The sequence below is a fragment of the Podarcis erhardii genome (assembly GCF_964252035.2).
Source record: "Podarcis erhardii genome assembly, chromosome: 1".
Taxonomy (NCBI): domain Eukaryota; kingdom Metazoa; phylum Chordata; class Lepidosauria; order Squamata; family Lacertidae; genus Podarcis; species Podarcis erhardii.
The window spans coordinates 78,695,042-78,718,312 of NC_138497.1; the positions used below are offsets into that span (position 1 = coordinate 78,695,042).

Consider the following 23,271-nt stretch of genomic DNA (forward strand, 5'->3'; position numbering starts at 1 on the left):
AAATCCGGGCCTAAACCCAAACTGGGATGGATCCACATAATCAGTCTCTTTTTTAAAAAATATAATTTTTATTAATTAACATCAATAAACAAAACAAAACAAAACAAAACAAAACAAAATACATTAATTTCACATCGTTTTCACAACTCATTTCTCTTTTGGACTTCCCTCAGCTGTTCCGTAAATCATCCATAGTTATAATTTTAATTACACATTTCTCAAATTTATATTGACATTGTTTATCTCTTTTTCCCTATTTCCTTTAGACAATACTTCTTACTTTTTTACAGTGCTTCTTTAAATCCCTTAAGCGTCATCTGTCCCTCACTTAAACATTCCAGATATTCCACAAATTTCCCCCAGTCCTCGATGAACTTTTGGTCTCTTAAGTATCTAATCTTCCCTGTCAATTTATCTAGCTCTGCGTAATCTAACAATTTCATTCTCCACTCTTCCACGGTCGGTATATCTTGTTGTTTCCATTTCTGGGCCAGTAACACTCTTGCGGCTGTAACTGCATATTGAAAAAATTTACAGTCTTTCCTTTTTATCTCATTTCCTACTATTCCTAACAAAAATACTTCTGGTTTCTTTATAAATGTATATTTTAAAATCTTCTTCAGCTCATTGTATATCTTCTCCCAGAAGTCTCTCACTTTCTTGCATTCCCACCACATGTGATAAAAAGTACCCTCTTTATCTTTACATTTCCAACACTTATTGCATGTCTTATACATTTTTGCTAATTTTACCGGTGTCATATACCATCTATAAAACATTTTCATCACATTTTCTTTTAACGTCATACAAGCAGTGAATTTTAGACCCTCCTTCCATAGTTTTTCCCAGTCCTCAAATTGTATGTTATGACCCACATCCCTGGCCCAGCTGATCATTACCGACTTAACTTCTTCATCTTTCAAATTCCAATCTAACAACAGTTTATACATTTTAGATAGATTTTTACCATCGTTATCTATAACCTCATTTTGGAATTTGGATTCCTTGTCCGCAAAACCTCGTTCTTTACCATCTTTCTTAAACATCTCATTTGTTTGGAAGTAGTGCAACCAATCATATACATGTTCTTTAACCTGCTTGTACGGTTTTATTTTCCACTTTCCTCCTTCTTTAAATAACAGTTGACCATATGTTATCCATTTACTTCTCATATTAATTTTCTTTACACTCATAACTTCTAGAGGTGATAGCCAACGTGGTGTTCTAGGTTCTAATAGGTTTTTATACCTGTCCCATACCTCAATTAAAGGACCCCGGAAGATGTGGTTCTCAAAGCCTTTATGGACTCTCTTTTTCTCGTGCCATAAGTAGGCATGCCATCCAAACCTATTATCAAACCCCTCTAAATCCAACAATTCGTTATTTTCTAGTTTAATCCACTCTTTCAACCAGCAAAGACATGATGCCTCATAATACAGTTTCAAATCTGGCAGGGCAAAGCCTCCTCTTTCTTTTAAATCTGTTAGCAACTTAAATTGAATTCTCGGCTTTTTGCCCTGCCAGATATATCTTGAAATCGCTCTTTGCCACTCTTTAAAAATTCTGCTCCCCTTAATTATGGGGATAGTCTGAAATAAAAATAATATCTTTGGAAGCACATTCATTTTAATTGTAGAGATCCTTCCCCAGAATGACAATTTCAATTTTCCCCACACCTCCAGGTCCTTTTTTATTTCCTTCCAAACTAATTCATAGTTATTTTTATATAAATCTATATTTTTGGGAGTTATCCATATTCCCAAGTATTTCACCTTTTTGACCACCTCTATCTGAGTTTGTTGTTGCATTACTTCTATTTGACCTTGATCCATATTCTTCACAATCATTTTTGTTTTTTTCTTGTTTAATTTAAAACCTGCCACACTTCCAAACTGTTCCATTTCTTCCAAGACTTCTTTTACCGTACTTATTGGTTCTTCAGTCATTATTACCAAGTCATCTGCAAACGCTTTAATCTTATATTCGTTCTGGCCGATTGTCACACCTTTTATTTCCTTATTTTGTCTAATCGAATTCAAAAAAACTTCTAACACCGTTATAAAAAGTAACGGTGAGAGTGGGCATCCCTGTCTTGTTCCTTTTTGTATCCTTATTTCTTCTGTGACTACATTATTTATAATCAGTTTGGCTTTTTGTTCTGTATAAATTGCTTTTATTCCATTGAAAAACTCTTTGCCAACCTCCATATATTCTAAATTTCTCAACATAAAGTCCCATATTATATTATCGAAGGCCTTTTCCACATCAACAAACATCATTGTAGCTTGTTTATCAATCCTGACAGACAGATACTCCATCATATTAATTATATTTCTTATATTGTCTTTCATCTGTCTGCCTGGAAGGAAGCCCGCCTGATCTTTATGTATAATTTCTAATAGTATCTTTTTCATCCTCTTTGCAAGGATTGCAGCAAATATCTTATAATCTGTATTTAACAGTGAGATCGGCCTGTAATTTTTGACTTGGGTTAAATCGGCGTCCTGTTTTGGGATAAATGTAATATATGCCTCTTTCCATGTTTCCGGAATTTCTCCTTCTCTTAAAATGTTGTTCATCACTTCCTTCAATGGGGTTATCAAAATAGATTTCATTTCTTTATAATAACAAGCGGTGAATCCATCAGGTCCTGGAGCTTTCCCCCTTTTTAGTTCTTTGATCACTTCTTTTATATCCTCTATTTCAATTGGGGTATTCAGTTGCTCTTTTTTTCCAGTCGGGATCTTCTGCACCTTTTTATCTTTCAGATATCTCTCTATTTTCCTCAGGTTGTTTCTTTCTCTATTTTTGTATAGTCTTCTATAATAATCCAGGAACCCCTTTCTGATTTCTTTCGGATTGGTTATCTCTTCTCCTTCTACTGTAATTTTATTTATTGTATTCTGTTCCTTCCTTTTTTTAATTTGCCATGCAAGCCATTTTCCTGATTTGTTCGCAAATTCAAAATTTCTTTGTCTCATTTTCTTTATATTCCATTCCACTTCCCTGTTTATTATGATAGCAAACTGTGCTTGTAAAGCTTTAATCTCTTTTTTTATCTTCAAGTTGTTTGGTTTCTTAATTAATTTTTGTTCATTATCCGTTATTTGCTTCAAAATTTCTTTTTTGCCTTTTTCTCTATTTTTATTTTTGATTGAATTTTGCTGGATGAAGAATCCTCTCATTACTGCCTTGCTTGCATCCCATACAACTTTAGCCTTTGTGCCTTTGTTACAGTTGTCTTCAAAATATTCTGTTAGCTTTTTTTTGCGCTTTTTCAACTATTTTCTGGTCGTCTAAGAGATAATCTTTCATTCTCCATCTGAAAGTTCTTTCTTCAAAGCTTCTTAATTCAAATTCTATTGGATTATGGTCAGAAATTACTTTCGGTTGGATTTCTATCTGTTGGGTTCTTGGTGTCAATTCACTTGAAATCCAAATCTGATCTATCCTTGACATTGACTGATTCGGTTCGGAGTAATAAGTAAATTGTTTGTCTAATGGGTGTTTGAGACGCCAAATGTCTATCAAATTGCAACTTTTTATCATTGAAAAAAAAAGATTTTGGTAATTTCCCTTCTTTACTTGTTTCTTCCCTAAGTCTGTCCATTTCTAATGAAATCACTCCATTCATATCACCCATTAAAATAATTTTCTGGTCCATATATTCAAATAACTTTTCTTCTAAAACTTTTCTCTATAAAGGTCATCCAGCTGATTGGGTACCAAATCCGGGCCTAAACCCAAACTGGGATGGATCCACATAATCAGTCTCATCCAGAAATGTTTGTAGTTGTTCCACTATGATCCACTCTACCACCTTCCTCAAAAAGGGAGCATTTACGACCGAGCAATTGTTATTATAAGTTGGAGTAGGAGTAGCATTGTTTTAATTTATTCCTTGCATTTCACCCCAAGGTATCAGGGTGAGTTACAACAATTTAAAATGCAAGCTTAAAAACCTACAATTGCCTCCAAAAATAGTTTAAACATGCAATCACAAAAAATAGGGTGGTTCCTAAAATATTGCTATTACACTCCGTTGGGCCCAGGGCTGGTTTTCTCAGGAGTAGACACACTACCACCCCTTTAAGGTGGCAGGCAGCATCCCCTCTTGTAAGGAAGCATTCACCACTCCCTGGACCCCCTGCCAATCTCCCCTAACCCTGCTTGATTTCACTAGTTATGATGGGCAGAGATTGAGAGGTCACATATTTAGGACATATCCTGCAAGCACCCTGTTCCCAATATCAGGCATTGTAAAGTGCATCTGACCCCACAAAGCTGGAGGAAATGTCACATTTAGGTACCTCAGCTGGGACTGGAACCATAACAGTGGCATCTGAAACACTGTGGAGTTAAGCAACTTTAGTCTCAAAATGATGACCCAGGTGACTGATGACTGGTGAAGCAAATGCAATCCTGTACATGTCTACTAAAATGTGAGACCCAAGCGGGTATAGGATTTCAACCTTAATGAGTTCAAAATCCAAAACTAAAACACTGACAATCACAAGAGTGAGGGAAGCTCTAGACATGCCAATAGCTGCAGCCACAGTTTATATGAAATTTTTAGAGTAGTTGGAAGAAATTGGGAAGTTCATTACATATTGTATTTGTTACAGGCTAATCCCAAACCAAGAGCACAGCCACAATTTTTGGGTCAAAATGTGAATTTAAAACAAACAAACAAACAAAACATTTACCTGAGCATGCCTGGGTAAATTTACCTCCCCAAACAAATAATATACACAAAACATAGCTACTGCTTGTGGTTTGTTTGGAAACAACTCATGAGCTGAGGAGAACCAGGTCCTTGTGGGGGGGCGGACTATATTTTGAAAAAGAAAAAAAAGAATGAATTCCTATGTCCCACAAATAATCCAGAGATGCATTTTAAATAAAAGGACACATTCTACTCATGTAAAAACACGCTGATTCTTGGATTGTCCACAGACCGGATTTAGAAGGTGATTGGGCCGGATCCAGCCCCTGGCCTTGGTTTGCCTACCCATGTTTTAAACTATGGTTAATGTGACATGTGAACTAAGCCTATGTCAATAAAACCCAACAGAAATAAACAGGGTTTTCAGAAACTGAACAGTTTTCAGCATCAAAAACATTCATACTAGTAGCCAAAGGGGAAAAAATGTGAACAACTGATGGAACAAAAATACCCGCTAGTCACTCAGCATGAATGAGTGTATAAATAAACCAGAAGAAAAGATAAAAATAGGCAGTATCTAGAAATCTGCTGGAGGAAAATTGTTCCAAAGGAAGAGGGATTAGGGTTTCTCACACTCTGTTTCTCAGTTCAGCAGACCAAAGAAGGAGGTCGTCCATACTTGCAGATATTTTTGGAAGTCTGAGCAAAAGTAAACAAATGGGCTTCATATAAAAGCTGGCTGTCATTTTCTGGGATGAAAAAGACTCTGTAGAAGAAGAAATGCCATATTGAAATGGTATGCAACATGAGTCATTTACTTTTGGTTTGAAAAAGAAAAGAAAAGAAACAACTTCACTTTCCTCAGCATGCCTGGGAATAACGCAGCAGCAGTTTGGAAAAGATTTCATAATGTTTTCCTCTTGCCCAAAGCTGTTCAAGGTTTGGCTGTGGAGCTTTTTGTTACCTCCCTCTAAAACTGTGACTAGTGAAATCTTTCACTTCTTTTGACATACACAAACCTATCGCAAGGAACACAGCAAAGAACTTTAGGAAATGATATGCATTTTGGATGCAGGCAGAGCTCAAAGCTTGCAAGGTGGGAGAAAGGAATAGGATAAAAAGCTGCAAGTCTTCTTGGTGCAATTTCTCTGGCCATATGTCCTGCTTTTTTCCTCTTCACCACTATTGCCACATGCACCTCAAATCCCCTATTACAGAAGCAATTTAAAGAATATACTGCATTTTGTCATTGCATCTATGTGCCCACTCACCAGTCATACTCATTTGTCTCATTCACAATGAAATTCCTATACAGATATCCTATGTGATAATCCTGCAGATCTGAAATGTGCTGCTGCATGTAAATACGTCTTAATACCAGTAAATCAAACATGACGACAGCAGCTGTGTAGCACAGTCCGAAGTATTTCATCAGAAATAAGTCCTGCTGAGCCTTGATTATTGATTAAAGCTCTATATAAGGCATTAATAATATAATTGCTTTATTAACAGCTCTGCAGCAGATAACAAAGCTCTGAGGCGGTGTTTCTGCTAGGGCAGGGGAAAAGAGAGAAAATCTGGAGGCGGAGTTGCACTTTAGGGGACAATGGAGAGTTAATTTATTCTGCCTGAATGCAGTGTAAGTGCAATTAAATGCAGGCATGGGAAAACTTTGCCCTTCTCAGTTTTGCTGAACTATTAATCCCAGCCCCAACTAGCATGGCGAACGGACAGGAATGATGGCAGTTGTCGTTCAGCAACATGTGAAGAGCCAAATGTCCCCTGGATTTGGCCTAATCCCATAATAAGTGTACTTGGAATTGAAGCCTCAGTTTTCTTAATGCCATTCAGTATTGCAGCAATGGAATCATAATATGATTTAGAAGACATATGAAGGTAGCCCTGTTTAGAGAAGTTTTTAATGTTTGATGTTTTATTGTGTTCTTAATATCCTGTGTGGAAGCTGCCCAGAGTGGCTGGGGAGGCCTGGCCAGATGGGCGGGGTATAAGTAATAAAATTATCATCATCATCATCATTATTATTTGCTTGTTTCCCACATATAAAGTATCCTTCTGATGTTCCATGTTCATAAGTCTGTTTATTTGAGCTCCTGTCCATTTTTCCTCTTGAACCGCTTCAGCATCGCACAATGAAGGGGACAAGCAGTGAAGTTGTGACAGATGAAAAGGTTAGTGGTACAGTCGTAACTTGGAAGTTGAACGGAATCTATTCAAAACGTGGCTTCTGATTGGCTGAAGAAAGCTCCTGCAGCCAATCAAAAGCCGCAGAAGCCCCATCGGATGCTCGGCTTCCAAAAGAAAGTTAGAAAACTGGAACAGTCATTTCTGGGTTTCGATTGTTCAGGAACCAAAACGTCCGAGTTCCAGGGCGTTCAACAACCAAGGTACGACTGTAATGGCAATGGTGGTGGTGGGGATTATGATCTTTCATTTAAAAGAAAGGGGATCAAACACCACTTTCTTGCAGGAAGTGTTTTGCCTGGGAACATAAACAGCAGCAGACCAATCCCATCTCTCTTCCCAAACCTATTTGTATCATTAGAACTTCTGGGTTACCTGGAAGGTGGGTGTTGTGTATTGCACATTGCCAACTAAAAGGTTTGGGATCTTTAAAACACATCTGAAGCACATTCAATTCTGGGCACTGTGGTTCACCCCTCACCGAGTTACAATTCCCAGAAACTCTTAACTAACTACAGCACCCAGAATTCTTTAAGGGGGAAAATGTGCTTTGATTATACTGTACTTTAGCTGTATATTGTGTATGCAAATTAACAGCACCTCAAGTGTAAGTTACACATGTCTGCTGGAGCCCAGGTCTTGCTCAGTAGAGTCAGGAAGCTATCTGGGCTACAGTACTCACATTAGGAAAGGAAAGGACAAACAGAACATTTATAAGGAAAATATACGCCAAGCAAGTAACCCCTGTAAATAAGGGTGAATGAAAGAGACCTAAAGAAGGCTCAGTGTGGATGCTGTGTTTTTCTTGTTGTTGTGTGTGGTGTTGTTTTTTAAAGCAAATGAAAATTTGAAGCAAATAGAGGATTGCTGTGAGATGTGGAAATGCAATAAAATGAGTGTGAGCAGTACAGAAGATTCCTATACCATACATGTTCCCTCCATTTCGGGGGCATACTGCTAGTTATTTAACAAATGTAGACAGGTCAGTAAATTCCTCTGCCTAATGCTTTTCAAGCAATACTAAGCTTCCCAAGCTTAATGTAATATTTAATATACAACATTAAAGTAGTCACACCTCTCACTGAATTATAGTATCTGATATACTATAGTTATTTTTGTAGATTAAAAATAATGGCTCTGATGAATGGAAGGGAGGTAAGTGTTCTCTTTTAGTGGTAGTCACTTCACCGTGCTAATTAACTCTATATGCATTAATTAAAACATATATACATGCATACATACAATCTGGCTTTCAAGTTTCGCTCCACCTATTATTAACTATGATGCAACTGCTAAGAGTTTGCCATTGGCAGAGATGCCTTGTGGACATGAATGAACTCAGCTTTTGGTTGTCATCCCTAATTTGTTATCTGATTCCTGAAATTATATGTAAAGCTTCTAACAGAGACTGTAGCTACAAGGTAATTGAATTTAAGTTTGCATCTCTTAGCACAGTCCAGACACCAGGACTAAATAAAATAGACCACACTGAATTCTCAGATCAAAAACATTATAAGACAGACGGGATGGAGTGGCACTCCAATGACTCTAAGAACAAGCAACAAACACTAAAAAAACCAACAAGATTAAATTATAGGAAATAAATGGGGGGGAGCCATATGATCTTAAAGAGAGCATCAAAGGGAAGGGCTGGATGGATTTACGCTCCAACTGCTCTATCAGAACTCTTTAAATAATCTTCCTGCTCCTTAGAAACAGAACTTGCATAAGAGTAAGAAGCACATGGCCAAGGCTGTATATTTGTTTCAACATTCCTTCCCCAAAGCACTTGAACAAGAGATTTGGTTAAAACATCTCATCCAGTTACAAGCTTGATCTGTCAGTCACACAAACCCACTGCACACCTGTAGAATCTCTGCAGAAGAGGGAGGCAAGGTTGTGAGTGTCTATGGCATGCTCTTGGTTCCCCAACCACAATCTTCTTGAGGGTTCAGAATGCAATGTCTGACTCCAGCTACAGTGATAGAGGAAACCTTTTTCCCCACTGCTGTGCACACAGAGCAAGTGAGGAGTAGCAAAAACCGAAGGCAATGTGAGTAGCAAGCCAGCTCCTCACCTCCCTCTTATCATTGTGAATGCAGCAATTACTTTTTGCAGAAACACACCCATACATCATTGTTCATGGGGTCTGAGACTCAACACAGGGGTGGCTACTTTCCTATCCTGCCAGTCTTTCATTTTTAGCTCTTGCTCACATCCTCTGTGTGTGTATATATATATGTTTGGATATTTGCTAACAATCCACACTCAGTTGTAACTTGGCACATGCTATGTCCACTGGGGAGTGGCACTTTAACAAAACAAACAGGCGCTGCTTTGGCTAGGCTGGTGGCAGGACTGGCACACAGGCGTTCTGTGTTTGAAGTTCTAGACCGCAGACCAGGTAGCGGCTTTGACAGTTCCAGACACAGTTTTGCACCCAGTAGCATCAAGTTTCTGAAGGAAATCCTCTCGAGAGCACCAAAGGAGCAGGCAGCCTGGGACCAAGACCTTGTGATGAAGATGAAAGAATTGTAGGAAGTTTTTTTAAGGGAAAACTGACAGGAAGTGATATAACCATATCCTGTCCAAGTATGTACTCAATGGTTAACTCTCTGGTGCTGTGATATGGAGCCTGTTGTATTACCAGAACAGGCCAATATTTTTTGTATTGCATTGCTAGATGGTGCTAAAAACATTTCATTAGGTTTGTGGGTGTGGCAAGCTTCCCAAACAGAGCCTGAGTCCCAAAAGACGAGAACTGCCTTTCTAGAGGGGTCAAGCATGTTAGCCTTTTGCAGAAAAACAAACAAAACATTATGGTACCTTAAAAGACTGCCACATTTATTATACCACAAGCTTTCACAAACTACTGTCCCCTTTGTCAGATACATGAATCACTTTCCTGAGCTTCAGGAAATTTTGGACAGAGAAATCAGAAGGAAATGAAACACAGAAAGGAATATATTGTATGGTACTCATGTGACCTTGAACACAGCCCTTGATCTCCACCCACCCTACCACACACATTTCATGGAAGTCAATGGGATTTCAGTGCCTTAATTGTCCCTGCTTGTCACAGATTGTGGGAAGAGATGGGTGAAAGCAGATACGTATTGCTATAGTTCCAGGGCAGGAGACTCTGTTCCTGCATGATGGCAGATATTCCCTGTGCTGTTGATGAATCAAGTCCTGTGTGCAAAGCAGGAGGCAGAAACCTTCCATGACAACACATAGCAAAGGAGGCAATTGTTAACCCACACCCTTCTCATAACCCCAAGTCACGACTGGCTCCACCATTCCCTAAAGCAGCATGAACAAGCTCCCACTTCTCTCCTGAGAACCAGGAAATGTAGCTGTTTCAAACTCTAAGCAAACCAAGTTCAGGCTTTTATCTTTGTATTTATTCCCTGGAGAACCATGACAGTTCACAAAACCCAAGCCTAGTAGGTGTGGTGGAGGAATAAGAAGGGGGGAAAGGATGGGTAATTCCATCTCCTTAGGAGCAAAAGTTTACCTTGGTGTACCAAGTAGCAACCATGCAACACTTCATATTCAGTTCAAGAAACCAAAAATGAATTTATTACGAATCAAGCATACTGGAGAGATTGATGGAACACCTTTACAGCACAAAATATAAGTCCATACTTGATTCTCAGTTGTTCACTTCCAACATGCCAGTCTGTGCCCACCAAAGTGTCTGTATCCTAAGAGTAGACCTTAAGCTAGAAGCAAAGGCTTGAAGCTATCTCCATCCTTCTTTTACCCTCTTTCTGGGGTGGGCAAGAGAATCTGTTTATTCCTTGGAACCTTCCGTTGCCAGACTTTCCTGCACCCCAACACATAAACAAACACCTCTTTTTCCAAACGCTAGATTGAAAAAAATAGATTGAAACCAAAACCTTTCAGCTCATAGTCAAAAGGCTACCTTAAAACATGGCCCACTTTCTAAAAAATGGCCTTGTTACATTAATTGAGTCAAGTAACACCTCACTGCAGTAAAGCTGGAACAAAAAAATGCCTTCTGAGGGAGGTCTTTTATTCCAGGGTGTCAGGGGTCAGCAAACCTTTTCAGAAGGGGGCCAGTCCACTGTCCCTCAGACCTTGTGGGGGGCCGGACTATATTTTGAAAAAAGTATATGAACAAATTCCTATGCCCCACAAATAACCCAGAGATGCATTTTAAATAAGAGGGCACATTCCACTCATGTAAAAACACACTGATTTCCAGACTGTCCACAGGCCAGAAGTAGAAGGCGATTGGGCCCCATCTGGCCCCCAGGCCTTAGTTTGCCTGCTCATGTGCTACAGTGTGCAACACACTGTCACACTGATCATGGTGGGGCTTTGCAAATGTGAAACAAGAATATTCTTCCTCCAGGGAGCTCAAACTGCAGGAATCCTCCAAATTCTGGAATATGTTCAGAGCATTGTCCATCACAGCAGAAAATGCTGGTGCAGTTATACCCTTTACGTCATGCTATTTCAGCCTTCTCCAACCTGATATCCTCCAGAAGTTTTTGACTACAACTTCCATCAGTCTCAGCCAGTATATGACAGCTCAGACTGAAAGCAACTAGAGTTCAAAACATCTAGAGGATGTCAGGTTTAAGGCGGCTACACTACTCACAGTAAGTTAAAACCCACACCAAATGACACATTTGTTCTAATGTATTGTTATAACATTGAAATTGGTGTTTGAGACACTGGCTGTGCCCAGATACCACATTTTTATCATGTTAGTAATGAGCCTAGCCTTTACTGGACTTGTAAATGTGGAGAGGAGGAATTAAGAAGCGTTTGCTTCCAACTTCCAATTTCAGTTTGTGCCATTTCTGTTATGCTCAACCCCCAAACACAGTTAATTTTAACTATGGGCTATTTAGACAACACTGCTTCATAAGCCAGTTTGAAGTTGGCTTGTTTTAAACAAACCATAGCTAAGCTTAAATACCATTTGTCAGGTTCAGATGACATAACAAGCTGAAAATGAAAAAAAGGGAAGTGAAAACGCTCAACCACCTTCTTGTAGCAACGCTGGAGGGCCGGGGGGGGGAGGGGGGAGAGAAGAGTTTCTGAGTCTGGGGGATCAGGAGGCTACGCTTGTTTCCATCACAATAAACCATGGTTTACTGTGATGTTTGAGCTGAAGCACTCTGTACTGCATAAATTCATGAGCTAATTTGACTTTGTCAGAAGGCAGTAATCCTACCCAGACATTCAAAATCCTTCACCATTCTCCAGGGTTCTGCATGGGGGGGGGGGAAGCCTACATAAAAAAGAGAAGCCTCCCTGCTTTCAGAAGTCATCCCCATAGCTACTGGAGAGAGGTGGGCATAGTGACCGGGTAGTAAGGGGAGGTGGGTGCAGAGTTAGCATGCTTGTCCACTTTCCCTCCTGATTTGAGGGACTTAGAAAACCAGAAGATATGTAGAGTATTCATCCTTTGTGGGCATCCCAGAGAAAAACGGGTGCCAAAAGTATACGCATTTGTCAAAAAGGCAGGAAGTATGATGATGGGAGTTTTGAGGGAGTAGTAGACACAGATCCAGGAAGTCAGGCCAAGAGTGAAGTCTGAGAAAGAATTATTTTTACACCAAGCACGCAGTCAGGCTGGAATAACCCACCCAGGGCAGCCACAAAAGCTTTTAATCACTGCAGAAAATGTAGAAAAGGGTGTAGTTGTATAGCTAGTTTGACCTCCCTTCCTGGCTTCCCCACCCACAATATTTGGTGGTACTGTGCAGCTCAATAAAATGAGAAAAATGGACTGGTGTGTACATTTCCTGCCTTTCTATCCAAAGTGACAGAGGTAGCAAGGGATGGGGGTTCAGGGATGGTTCAGATTTTAGTGCAAACCTATTTAATTTGCACTTTCGAACACAATATGCAAACCAAAACTGAACTACATTGCTCTGAATTTTGGGACCAGGTCTCCAAATAAATAATGTATATATTTTAGAAAGAAGAGTGCATAAAATGCATATATTGCAGGAAATAACATACAAAATGCATTAGGGAAAACTGTTAGCAGTGCCTACTACAGTGTATAATACTGGCATATCTAAATTATTTTATTCCCAACTTCCCCATCTTTCTCTCCCCCTCCATTCCTTATCATTTTTAAAAAGTTTTTATTAAGGTATACACAACTAGTAACAAAGGGATGAAAAGTGAAATGTTTGTAAATCCAAAATTTTGATAGTTTAAACTATTATTTACCTGTATTCCCCAGTTTAAGCATCATAAGTCATTATGTATCATGTTGTAATTTTTACTGATCTGGTTTTCTCCAGCAACTCTGTCTACAATTTCAAAGTTTGTTTTCAATTTTATTTTACATTTTATTTTATTATTGTTCTTTTACTCAGTTGTTGTATGTGACCAAATTTGTATTTCTAGGCAACAATATATTTTTTTTATAATGATAACCAATAAAAAACAAATAAGTAAACTATCTATGGCATTTCAACCTGTGGAGGGTATTGGGGTTTTTTGTTTTGTTACTATGTTATGTATTTTTGTGTTTTTACATTGTAAACCACCCTGTGATCTTCAGATGAATGGCTGTATAAAAATTTAATAAATAAATATTAATTTGATTTAAAAATAGGAGAAACTGTTTGCAAAAGGAAAAAAGACTTTTAAGAGCAACAATATATCGGATGGAACATCATACAGTATTGAAATTAGATTGTTGGTAGATACCAGGACTGTTTTATTTTCTGAATACAGCAGCCAAGTGTGGAATTTTGTACCCCCAGAACAAAACCCACTGAAATTGATGCAACAGATTCTGTGAAATCAACAGCCTTCCAGGGATGAAATCAATCCCTGACAATCCTTTAGCATGTCAGAGTCTAAACTACCTAGCACAGATGTGAGGTTCTTGCAGATGTGGACAATTTAGCAGCACTCAATCATCATTAGTACAGTGGTACCTCGGGTTAAGTACTTAATTTGTTCTGGAGGTCCGTTCTTAACCTGAAACTGTTCTTAACCGCTTTAGCTAATGGGGCCTTCCACTGCTGCCGCCACGCGATTTCTATTCTCATCCTGAAGCAAAGTTCTTAACCCGAGGTAATATTTCTGGGTTAGCGTAGTCTGTAACCTGAATACAGATAGGTAGCCGTGTTGGTCTGCCATAGTCAAGACAAAATAAAAAAATTCCTTCCAGTAGCACCTTAAAGACCAACTAAGTTAGTTCTAGGTATGAGCTTTTGTGTGCATGCATACTTCTTCAGATACACAGTGTATGTAACCTGAAGCGTATGTAACCCGAGGTACCACTGTATTCTACTTTAAGCAGGAAGTGGAATAGTAATGCTGCTTTCAGACGTCTGGCATCCAGATAACTTTCTGTAGCCAAGAAACCAGTTCCACCCCTCCTCCCTATTTATTCATCAGTCCCAAATGTTGGTAAGAGGGTAATTTTCATTGGACCACTGTCTATGGAAATGGTTAAAATACTTCTTCTCTCCACCTGCCACACAGCTCATTACTATCCCCCCCCCCACTGCAATCTAAATCATGACACCATTGCAATTTGGGAGTTGGGGGAAGAGTCACAAAAAACAGATATAAAACAGATACAAGAGAGTTCGGTTTGGAAAAAGAAAGGCTAAAGAGCATAGATTCCAAGCGCAATAGGCCATCTACACTCAGAGAAACTGTACCCTCTATATCATGGGTTTTCTATATTGATGGGTTTTCTGAGCTCTGGATAAATGTAACCTGAGCAGGGAAAACGTGAGATGAGGATGCTTTGTTTATGATGTCATGCAAATACTCCATAAAAAGTGAGTAAACGAAGCATAGGTATTTCACAGTAAATGTCCAGTGGTCTTCAGGAGACCATAAACAGGAACCAATAAAAATTTGAATGATAAGTAACTTAAAACACAATAATATTCTAAAACCATACACAACATACAAACCCTTTCCCCTGCATCAGTTTAAAAGTTATCTCTTTAATAAATGGGACTTTTAAGATACAGTAACAGATTTGAATCACAAAGCTGGTATCCTCCTGTCGCTTGCATTAAGGGGCAGCTGGAAGAACTGTTGCGTTTCAAGATACCAAACCAAACACATACCCGCTTCTTCACCATACACCTACTACAGTTGCAAAACAAAATATGATTTTGTAACACACTTTCAACTAAAATTGAAAGCATATTTTGCTTGCAAAAGCAGAGGGTTCTAATACCAAAAGCTTCTGGGTGAACCGTTTCCATAAGGCAAAAAGCCTCCCTAGGTAATTTCTGCTGCAATACTGAGTCACTATTAATACAGAAACCTATTGCAGACAACCAGCTTTTCCTGTTCCCTCAACACAAACAGCTTGCATAGTGATCATTCAAGTGCTGTGAAGAGTAAGAATCTTCCACCCTAAGTCTAGCCCCATATATCAAGAATTCTCCAGCCGTGCCATTCAGTTTGCCCTGTTCGGCACTATCTTTTCTAGTCCTGCTTCTCCCCTTGCAGAGGACTTAGATGTACATGAAAACCAATCGAGCAAGCAGCAATGCCTAACAATACAATGAAATGGGTTGTCTCCAGCTTTGTCAAGCTCAAAGCACACACATTGAAATCAATGCACATGACTAACTTAGGCTCTTTGGCCAGATGGTTAACAAGTCCTGCTGGCACAACAGGGTTTCTCTCCTGCTCCCTTCCTACAGCCTGCAAATTGGCTCAGGGTTCGATAGGAGTGCACACACCAAAACAGAGTGCAGGGGGAGGAGAAGGGGGATTGTTTTGCCTGGCAAGCTGATACGCTTGCACTGACGGAATTCCTGCTATGCTGAATTCCTGCCCTTAATTTCAATAGGCCTACTCCGAGTTTGACCAACTTTGGATACAACCGAACAGTTCCCATACCTTTTAAGAATTGTGTAGAAGAGGAAACTGAGCTGGTTTTCTCATACTTGTGCCACTGCAACATAAGCTGTGCCTTCCTAAAACCCCTCTGCTATAGAACAACTAAAGGGACCAGAACGTTGTCCTTCATTTCGTCGTATCCAAGGAGTCTGGCCAGGATGCCGCTTATTTTCACTAACAAGTGATGAAATTAAGGCTAGATGGCTACACCCTTGCATTTATCTGAAAAGGGCTCAGTTCCAACCAGCACCTGCTTGTATAGTATCTGTTGCTCCACTGCTCCTAATTATACTGTTGGCTACCAAATCCACAATAACTGCCCCATACATCTTGCTGCCTGGATGTTTGACCCCCTTAGGCATAAGCTACAGACCTCTTTAACAGGTCTCATCATTTCTCTCCCGATATACTATCACAGAAAAATTAGACTACACAGGATAGAAATGGAATGAAACGAATGAATATATGAAGAATTCACCCTTTCTTCTTCATGAGACCTACTAGAAGCTATGGATTTGTTTAGACTGGCTTTGAATCACCACCATCTCATTTCCCAAAACCTCTAGCTTGCCTTCCTGTTGGACTAGGGCAGCCAGATGAAAAGGACAACAGAACCCTTGCACCTCAATTGTTGTGCAGAAGCTACACAGCTCCAGCAGGTGTTGCTTCTACATGACCCTATCCTCTTTTTTAATCTGGCCACCCTGAGGTTGACCCCTTCATATTTAGCTCCCTATCTCCTGCATAGCTCTAGCCCACGGACATTTCCCTCGATGATTCCTCCATGTCAGCCAGTCATTATTGTTCCAACAAGGAGTCATACAACAAGAGAAGAAAGTAGTAAAGCAGTAATAATTACGACAAAACAGATATTCACAATAGCAGTTAAATTTAACCAATTTATTGCACTACTGAGAAGGTGGAAAATTGGCTTGGACTTTAGAAGCTACCAAGGCAAATCCCACCACTGCTAATAGGGCCACTCTATAATGAGAAGTCAGCAGAAAATCAATGTTCTGCAATTAGATTTCCCCTCAAGGGCTGGATCTAAAAATGTTATGCAAACTGCAGGGGGAAATAGGACAAGAAAAGGAGGTGTGTCCCATACAAAACCACTGCCACAAGGGCAGCCTGTGTCAACCCGCTGGAAAAGACAGAGGGGCTGGACGGGCAGAATCCTAGAGTCTGGCCATATTGCTTGACCTGCCATTAAGCAGAGAAGCTGAACCTGAAAAGACATATGTTTATGATGCTTTCCTCCCATGTCTCTCTCCCCCTGCTCCCCCCCCCCGACATGTTACACCCTGGCTCTCTTGATTTTCTGAGTCGTTAATATGAGTGGGATGTAATGCCTCTGTAAGCTCTACTGAAATTAGTTTTCTTGAACCATAAAAAGGGCTTGGGTAGGTGAATTTCTTGATGGTTTGGACCCAGCAAAATGGGCTTCCTCTATTGTTGTGTCCTGGCAGTCTTTCTAGTTTAACTAAATATGCTTCTGAAGAGGAACAGCTGGACACACTGCAAATATTACACATATTATAGCTTGCATTAATAGGACAGTTGTTAACCATCTGAGTACTACTGTCATTCACAAAACTAATAAAACCTATGTGTCATTTGTTGTGAGAAGAGCTTTCATCCAAGCCTTCAAGGGTGACAACTTGGATTAACTCTGAAATTCGTATACCTTCTAAACAAAAACTACAAGCCAAGTGATAAAATGGCAGGAGCTGGCAATGTCTCTGGAGCTTGGCACAAACTTGCTTCTTGTTTCTGTATCTGTACAGAAAAAGAACACAAACACAGTGGAAGGCATTGCTGATGACACACAACCACATTTTTCAAACACTAGTATCAACTACATACACTGAAAAGGGGCTAGTGGTGAGGTGGCTAATTGTGGCAGTCATAAAATTATAGAATCTTAGAGCTGAAAGGTGTCCAAGGATCATCTAGTCCAACCCCCTGCAATGCAGAAATCTCAGCTGAAGCATCCATGACAGATGGCCATCCAACCTCTGCTTAAAAACCACAAAGGAAGGAGAGTCCATCACCTCTCGTGGGAGTCTGTCCCACTGCCAAACACCTCTGACTGTCAGAAAGTTTTTCTGAATGTTTACTCGGAATCTCAATTCATGTAACTTGAAGCCATTGCCTCAAGTCTACCCTCAAGAGCAGGAGAAAACAAGCATGCTTCTTCTTCCTTATGACAGTCCTTAAGTTATTTGACGATGGCTATCATCCCCTCCTCTCAGTCTCCTCTTTTCCAGGCTAAACATACCCAGCTCCTTCAAGCAGTTCTGGTAAGGCTTAGTTTCCAGACCCTTGATCATCATGGTTGCCCTCTCTGCACATGTTCCAGTTTGTCAATACACTTTGGACACAGCATTCCAGGTGTGTTCTGACCAAGGCAGAATACAGTGGTTCTATTGCTTCCTTTGATTTGGACACTATACTTCTGTTGATGCAGCCTAGAAAAGCATTAGCTTTTTTTGCTGCTGCATCACACTGTTGACTCATGTTAAACTTGTGGTCCACCAAGACACCTAGATCCTTTTCATATGTACTGCTAGTAAACCAGGTGTCCCCCATCCTATATTTGTGCATCTAATTCTTCCTGCCTAGGTACAGAACCTTACATTTGTCCCTATTGAAATTCATTTTGTTAGCCTGTGGCCAGTTCTCCAATCTGTTAAGGTCATTTTGAATTCGGATTCTGTCTTTCTTCTGCAGGATTAGCTACCCCTCCCAGTTTGGTGTCATCTGCAAATTTGATAAGCATCCCTTTAATTCCTTCATCCAACTCATTTAAAAAGATGTTGAACATCACCTTCACATGACTGTCATTTGGGGTTAATTGGATACTTTATTTCAAACCTGCAAACATCACAATACCCACTCTATTTGAATGATGACTTGCACTCCACTCTTAGAACAAGGCTGATGTGAACTGAAATGAGCAGATAAGATGAGAAAAGTGTGCAGGTGTATGAGAGATCTGCACATTCTGTGTAAATCCATTTAAATTCTGTTATCTGGGATTTGCAAATGCTCATCATAAACAGACTGATCATCTGTGGTTTTCTTAAAGCCCCATGCTGAGAGACACATTTCTCAAATGAACATATCATTTTTTAAAAAAGGTTCCAAATATCAAAGGTACAAAGCAAACTGGCATAAAAGCCTGCTTTAAAAACCAAGGAAGCAAACATGACCCCTAATAATTATTTAAAATGTAATCATTACGTTGGAACAATTATGATGTCAGATGACAAGACAGCTGCCTGGTCCCACCTACCTGTCAAAGTTAGCTGTGAGGTGGGGAGAAAAAGACCTGACCCACCTTCCTGTTTGGCTCACCACTGATTAAAAGCTAGAAAAGATTCATTACTGTGTTATCCATGTGTACCCCAACTAATTATTAGCCATTGTTCATATTTCCATAAGTATTTCTCAAATGTAGCCAGCTTGGTAGTCATCATCTCATTCAGTCTTCTTTTGCAGACTATGCACTAAGCTTAAGAAATTTATTTGTCAAGGCCATCTGGGAACTTCAAGGCTGAGCAGGGATTTGAAGACAGGTTCAACACTCACTTTCATAATTTTATTACCATGTTTTTAACTGTCCAAAGTCTAGACTACTCTGGCTTCCATAATTCCATGTTCATTTTTTCATCTGTCCAAAGTCCACAGGCATGGATCCTTTGAGTGGGATAGCTTTCGGGACTTGGGGGTTCCATCCCCAGTGGCGGCACCAGGATGGAGGCTCCCTCTGAGGTTGATCTAACGACTCATTATGTCTAGTATTAACTGAAATTCTGTTGCTGTCTTTTATATGAATTTATATTCAGCTCTTCAATATAAAAACATTTCAGACAGTTTTGCCCAACAATTTAACGTGGAAGGTACTGATTCATTAAAGCTCAAAAGGAAGGTTTGGACAACAGCCTGGATTGGAAGGATTAATGACTGGGAGTTGCTGCGTCATTAAACTTCAGATAACAGACTTGGATAACATCCGGGATTGGAATGGAGTCAGAGGAAGCTGCGCTGGTAAAAAGGCAGTTGGAAAAAATATATATTTACAAATAAAGCTGTATTCGACAGATGAAAGGATATATGACATCTGACATGATTGAGAATTGTGGAACCAGGGACGGAGAATTTTAAAGCGTGAAAATCGAGATGTGGAAAATATGGAAACAATGAGGAGAGGCAGGACTGAGATGTGGTGATATGCTTCAGAGGTCCAGACCATGGGGAACTCCGAAAAATTAATAATTATAATTTGGATTATAATTTGGTCTTTTTTTAGTTTTTTATTTTAATTGGATTATGATTGGAAAAATAGGGTGTTTTTTATTGGAAAATTAATAAAAATGATTTAAAAAAAAATAAAAACATTTCCCACTTAAGTTCCTGTCACAAATTATGAACAAGTTTTATTGCTTGAATGAGAGATGCAAGATCCAGGGTGAAAAGTCAGATGGTCAAATGCCAGGTAGTCCCTTTCCACACTGTACGTCTAATCAACCGATAAAACCACCTGTTTGTCTTATCTTGCCATGTGGTAAGGAACATTTAATGACACATTAGGGGTGACCAAGTGGTGACATGGTCATCTGTATTCACCCTAAGAGTGACCCTTCACATTAAAGCAGTGGCACAATAAGTGCTGCCCAGTAACTTCTTCCCAGGCTGCTGAAGTAATAATTAGTGCCAAAAGTAATCATATGGATATTACCAACAAATTCCATCTCTTCCTCCCAGTTGGGATATAATGGATGGGTAAGAGCTGCGCACCAACCTTACATCATGTAGTTGTGGCTTCCAGACAGTAGCAAGGCAGTGGGTGATGAAGCCATGGGGAAGCAACTCCCACACTGTGGCAGTAGCATACGAAGGGGGTGGCCCTGAGCTTTGTTTGTAGTCAGTGTGCAGGTCGCTCTGATATATCCTCCCCTCCACGCACACTATTGCATTTCACAATCCCAGCAGATTCCAACCTCTTGTTTTATAACAGGTCCTTTTAACCTAAATTAGCAATCGACTGGGACTTCTATGTAGTCCATCCTTTCCCCTAGACAATGGAAGAACTAGACCACACTAATACTGTGAAACAGCCTTTGCCAACTTGATGCCCTCCAGATGTTTTGCCTTACGCCTCCCATCAGCCCCACCTGATTTATGTAAATGTTCATAACATTTTGGTAAACTGGAAGCTGGAGCAATTATAACTCTTGTTAATATGGCATTCTATTCGCATGACTATAGAGTGTCATGTAGTGAGCACAAAAAATCCAGAATGGATCAAACTTTACACAATGTACATGGGAACAAATCCCCAAATGCATGTCATCAGTGTAATTTCTGAAAGACATCCAAATGCATAACTTGTGACTTCTTACAAAATGCTTTTGAGCAATTAGCATGAACTGAAAGGACGTGTGACATTCGTGTATGAAATACAAGTGTGCTGTTAATAAACAATACTCTCTTGCATCTCTTTTGTACTTGGGAACTGGATCCAGAGTACAAAATGTAAAAATTTAGCAATGACCCTCGGCAGAGTAACTTGAAATTTGTGAGTTAGGAAAGAAAGATCTGGTATGTCTCTGTTTAAACTTCCAGGCAGTTACTCAGCATGGAAGAGCACATTATACAAAATTGCCCTAATTAAAGCCAAGGAACAATTATATCCAAGTGCCCCACTTGTCTGACAACGCAGTGATTAGTTCCCAGGGTTTAATATCAGGCAGCATTTCAGAAAGCTCTAAATTAAGATGACTTGCATTTATTGAGAAGCATTTGTACCAGTATTTTCCATACTTAAGCAAACACACCCACCCCAGGCCACTGCCAATTTTGATTTCACTAAACTAAAAACAAAACTCAACCAACATTTTCCCATGGTCGTAAGTTTGAGGTCCACTTCACAAAAGTGCAGCCAAGCAGAGACATAAAAGCAGAGAGAGAAAAGCCAACCAACTTTGGAATAAACTTAGCAGTGTGTCGATGAAGCTGAGCAACTGATAGCATAGCTAGACTTTGTTTTCTAACCTAGGAGTCTTCCTTTGCCAAAACAGCACTCCCTGCTGGACCTTTCCCATTTGGGCAGAGATGTTGTAGTACGCCACAAAATAACACGGAGAAAACCCTGCTCCTTCTCCCCCTAACTTCTTCCAGAGTTTTTCCCAGCCCTCCCTTTCCCAAACACACTCCCTTCCTTAGGCATGGGAAATATTCTTTGGAGGCTCCGTCGTCAAACGCTGAGGAGCAGGGCGGGGGAGGGGGGGGGAGAAATTAAAAACAACAACAATTCACTTACTTTTCCCTCAGAAGCCAGTTGGACTCGCCCAGTTTCCTGGGTCCTCGTAATTCCTTTCCCACTGAGCGGCTCCCTTCCTCTTAGTCCAGCTTCCCTGCCATTCTGCAATTGGGGCTTCCTGCTCTGCTGGGCTCAGCAAAGGGCTTCCCTGAGGTGACCGCCGACCTCCCGCCCAGGGGAAACGGTGCCCGGGGCTGAGATGGGAAACGAGCCTCTCCGTTCGCGACGGCTCCCTCTCCTTCTCGCTCCTCCTCGCCCTCCTTTCTCCCCGCGCAGACCTCGCAGCTCCACTGAGAGCAGGTGGAAGCGCTCCCTCAGCCCAGGCAGAGGAGGAGGGAGAGGTGGAGCCACCGGCCCAAAGCAACAGGTTACTATATAACCAGGAGGCTCCGAGTCGGGGCGCCTCAGAGTTGGGTATCTCTGCTGACACCTGGTGCAACGTTAGAGAAGCAGGACTGAGCCGCTGCCTGTGGAGACAGGCGGCAGAGGGGGCTTTCTTTTTCTTCCTCTCCGAGACTTCGGCGAGAAAGGAGGTGATTTTGCTTCAGGTTTTCCTCCTTCGCCGTCTTCTCCCCGCCCCCTTTCAGTTTGGGGAAGGGAAATGAGCAACCTGGCGACGCTGTGGGGAAAACAAACCCACGTTTGTGAAAGGCACAAGCCGCCTCTCCCCGAGCTGGCGGCTGCCTGGCAGGCTCGCTCTGTCTGGCGAGATGTTTATCCAGCCAGAATAAGCCGGGCTCGGCCTGTCCTGGCAGCGCAAGGGTGGAAAATCTGTCGCGAGCTGGAGGGTGTGGCCACACGCATCTCTCCAACTCGGAGAAACAAAATGCAGAGGGAGAGAGTTTCACGGATTACCCAACTTTAGCAAGATGGATGGACTTGGGACTCGGAATATATCCCTCCCCCCTGCAGCCACTGACTCAAATGCCAACGAGCACAGCATAGAGCTCAGCAGTTTTGTTGCATCGATAACGTGGAAGTGATAGGTTGTCTCTCTGGCTTGCAAGGGAGGGAAACCAGGAAAAGGGAGGTGCTGGGGTAGATATAAAGTACATTTCTGTTCTTCAGTTTGAAACGGGTGGAAACACTTCCTTTGGCTTCCGGGGGTCTTGAAATGAACCCAGGGTTTGAAGCAATATACTGTGTGCCCAAACAGAAGTCCCAGCTCAAGCTAGCGCGTGCTTCCTCCGAA

At 40.7% G+C, this 23,271-nt stretch overlaps 1 protein-coding gene across 1 annotated transcript in view; it reads right to left on the reverse strand.

Annotated features, from left to right (window-relative positions):
* Positions 1–22,763, reverse strand: part of EPS8L2 (EPS8 signaling adaptor L2) — an 87,572-nt gene extending 64,809 nt beyond the window's left edge. The window contains exon 1 of the mRNA XM_081879946.1: positions 22,080–22,763. The gene's annotated coding sequence lies outside the window, so the exon portion shown is untranslated. The remainder of the gene's footprint in view (positions 1–22,079) is intronic.
* Positions 22,764–23,271: the final 508 nt, after the last annotated feature.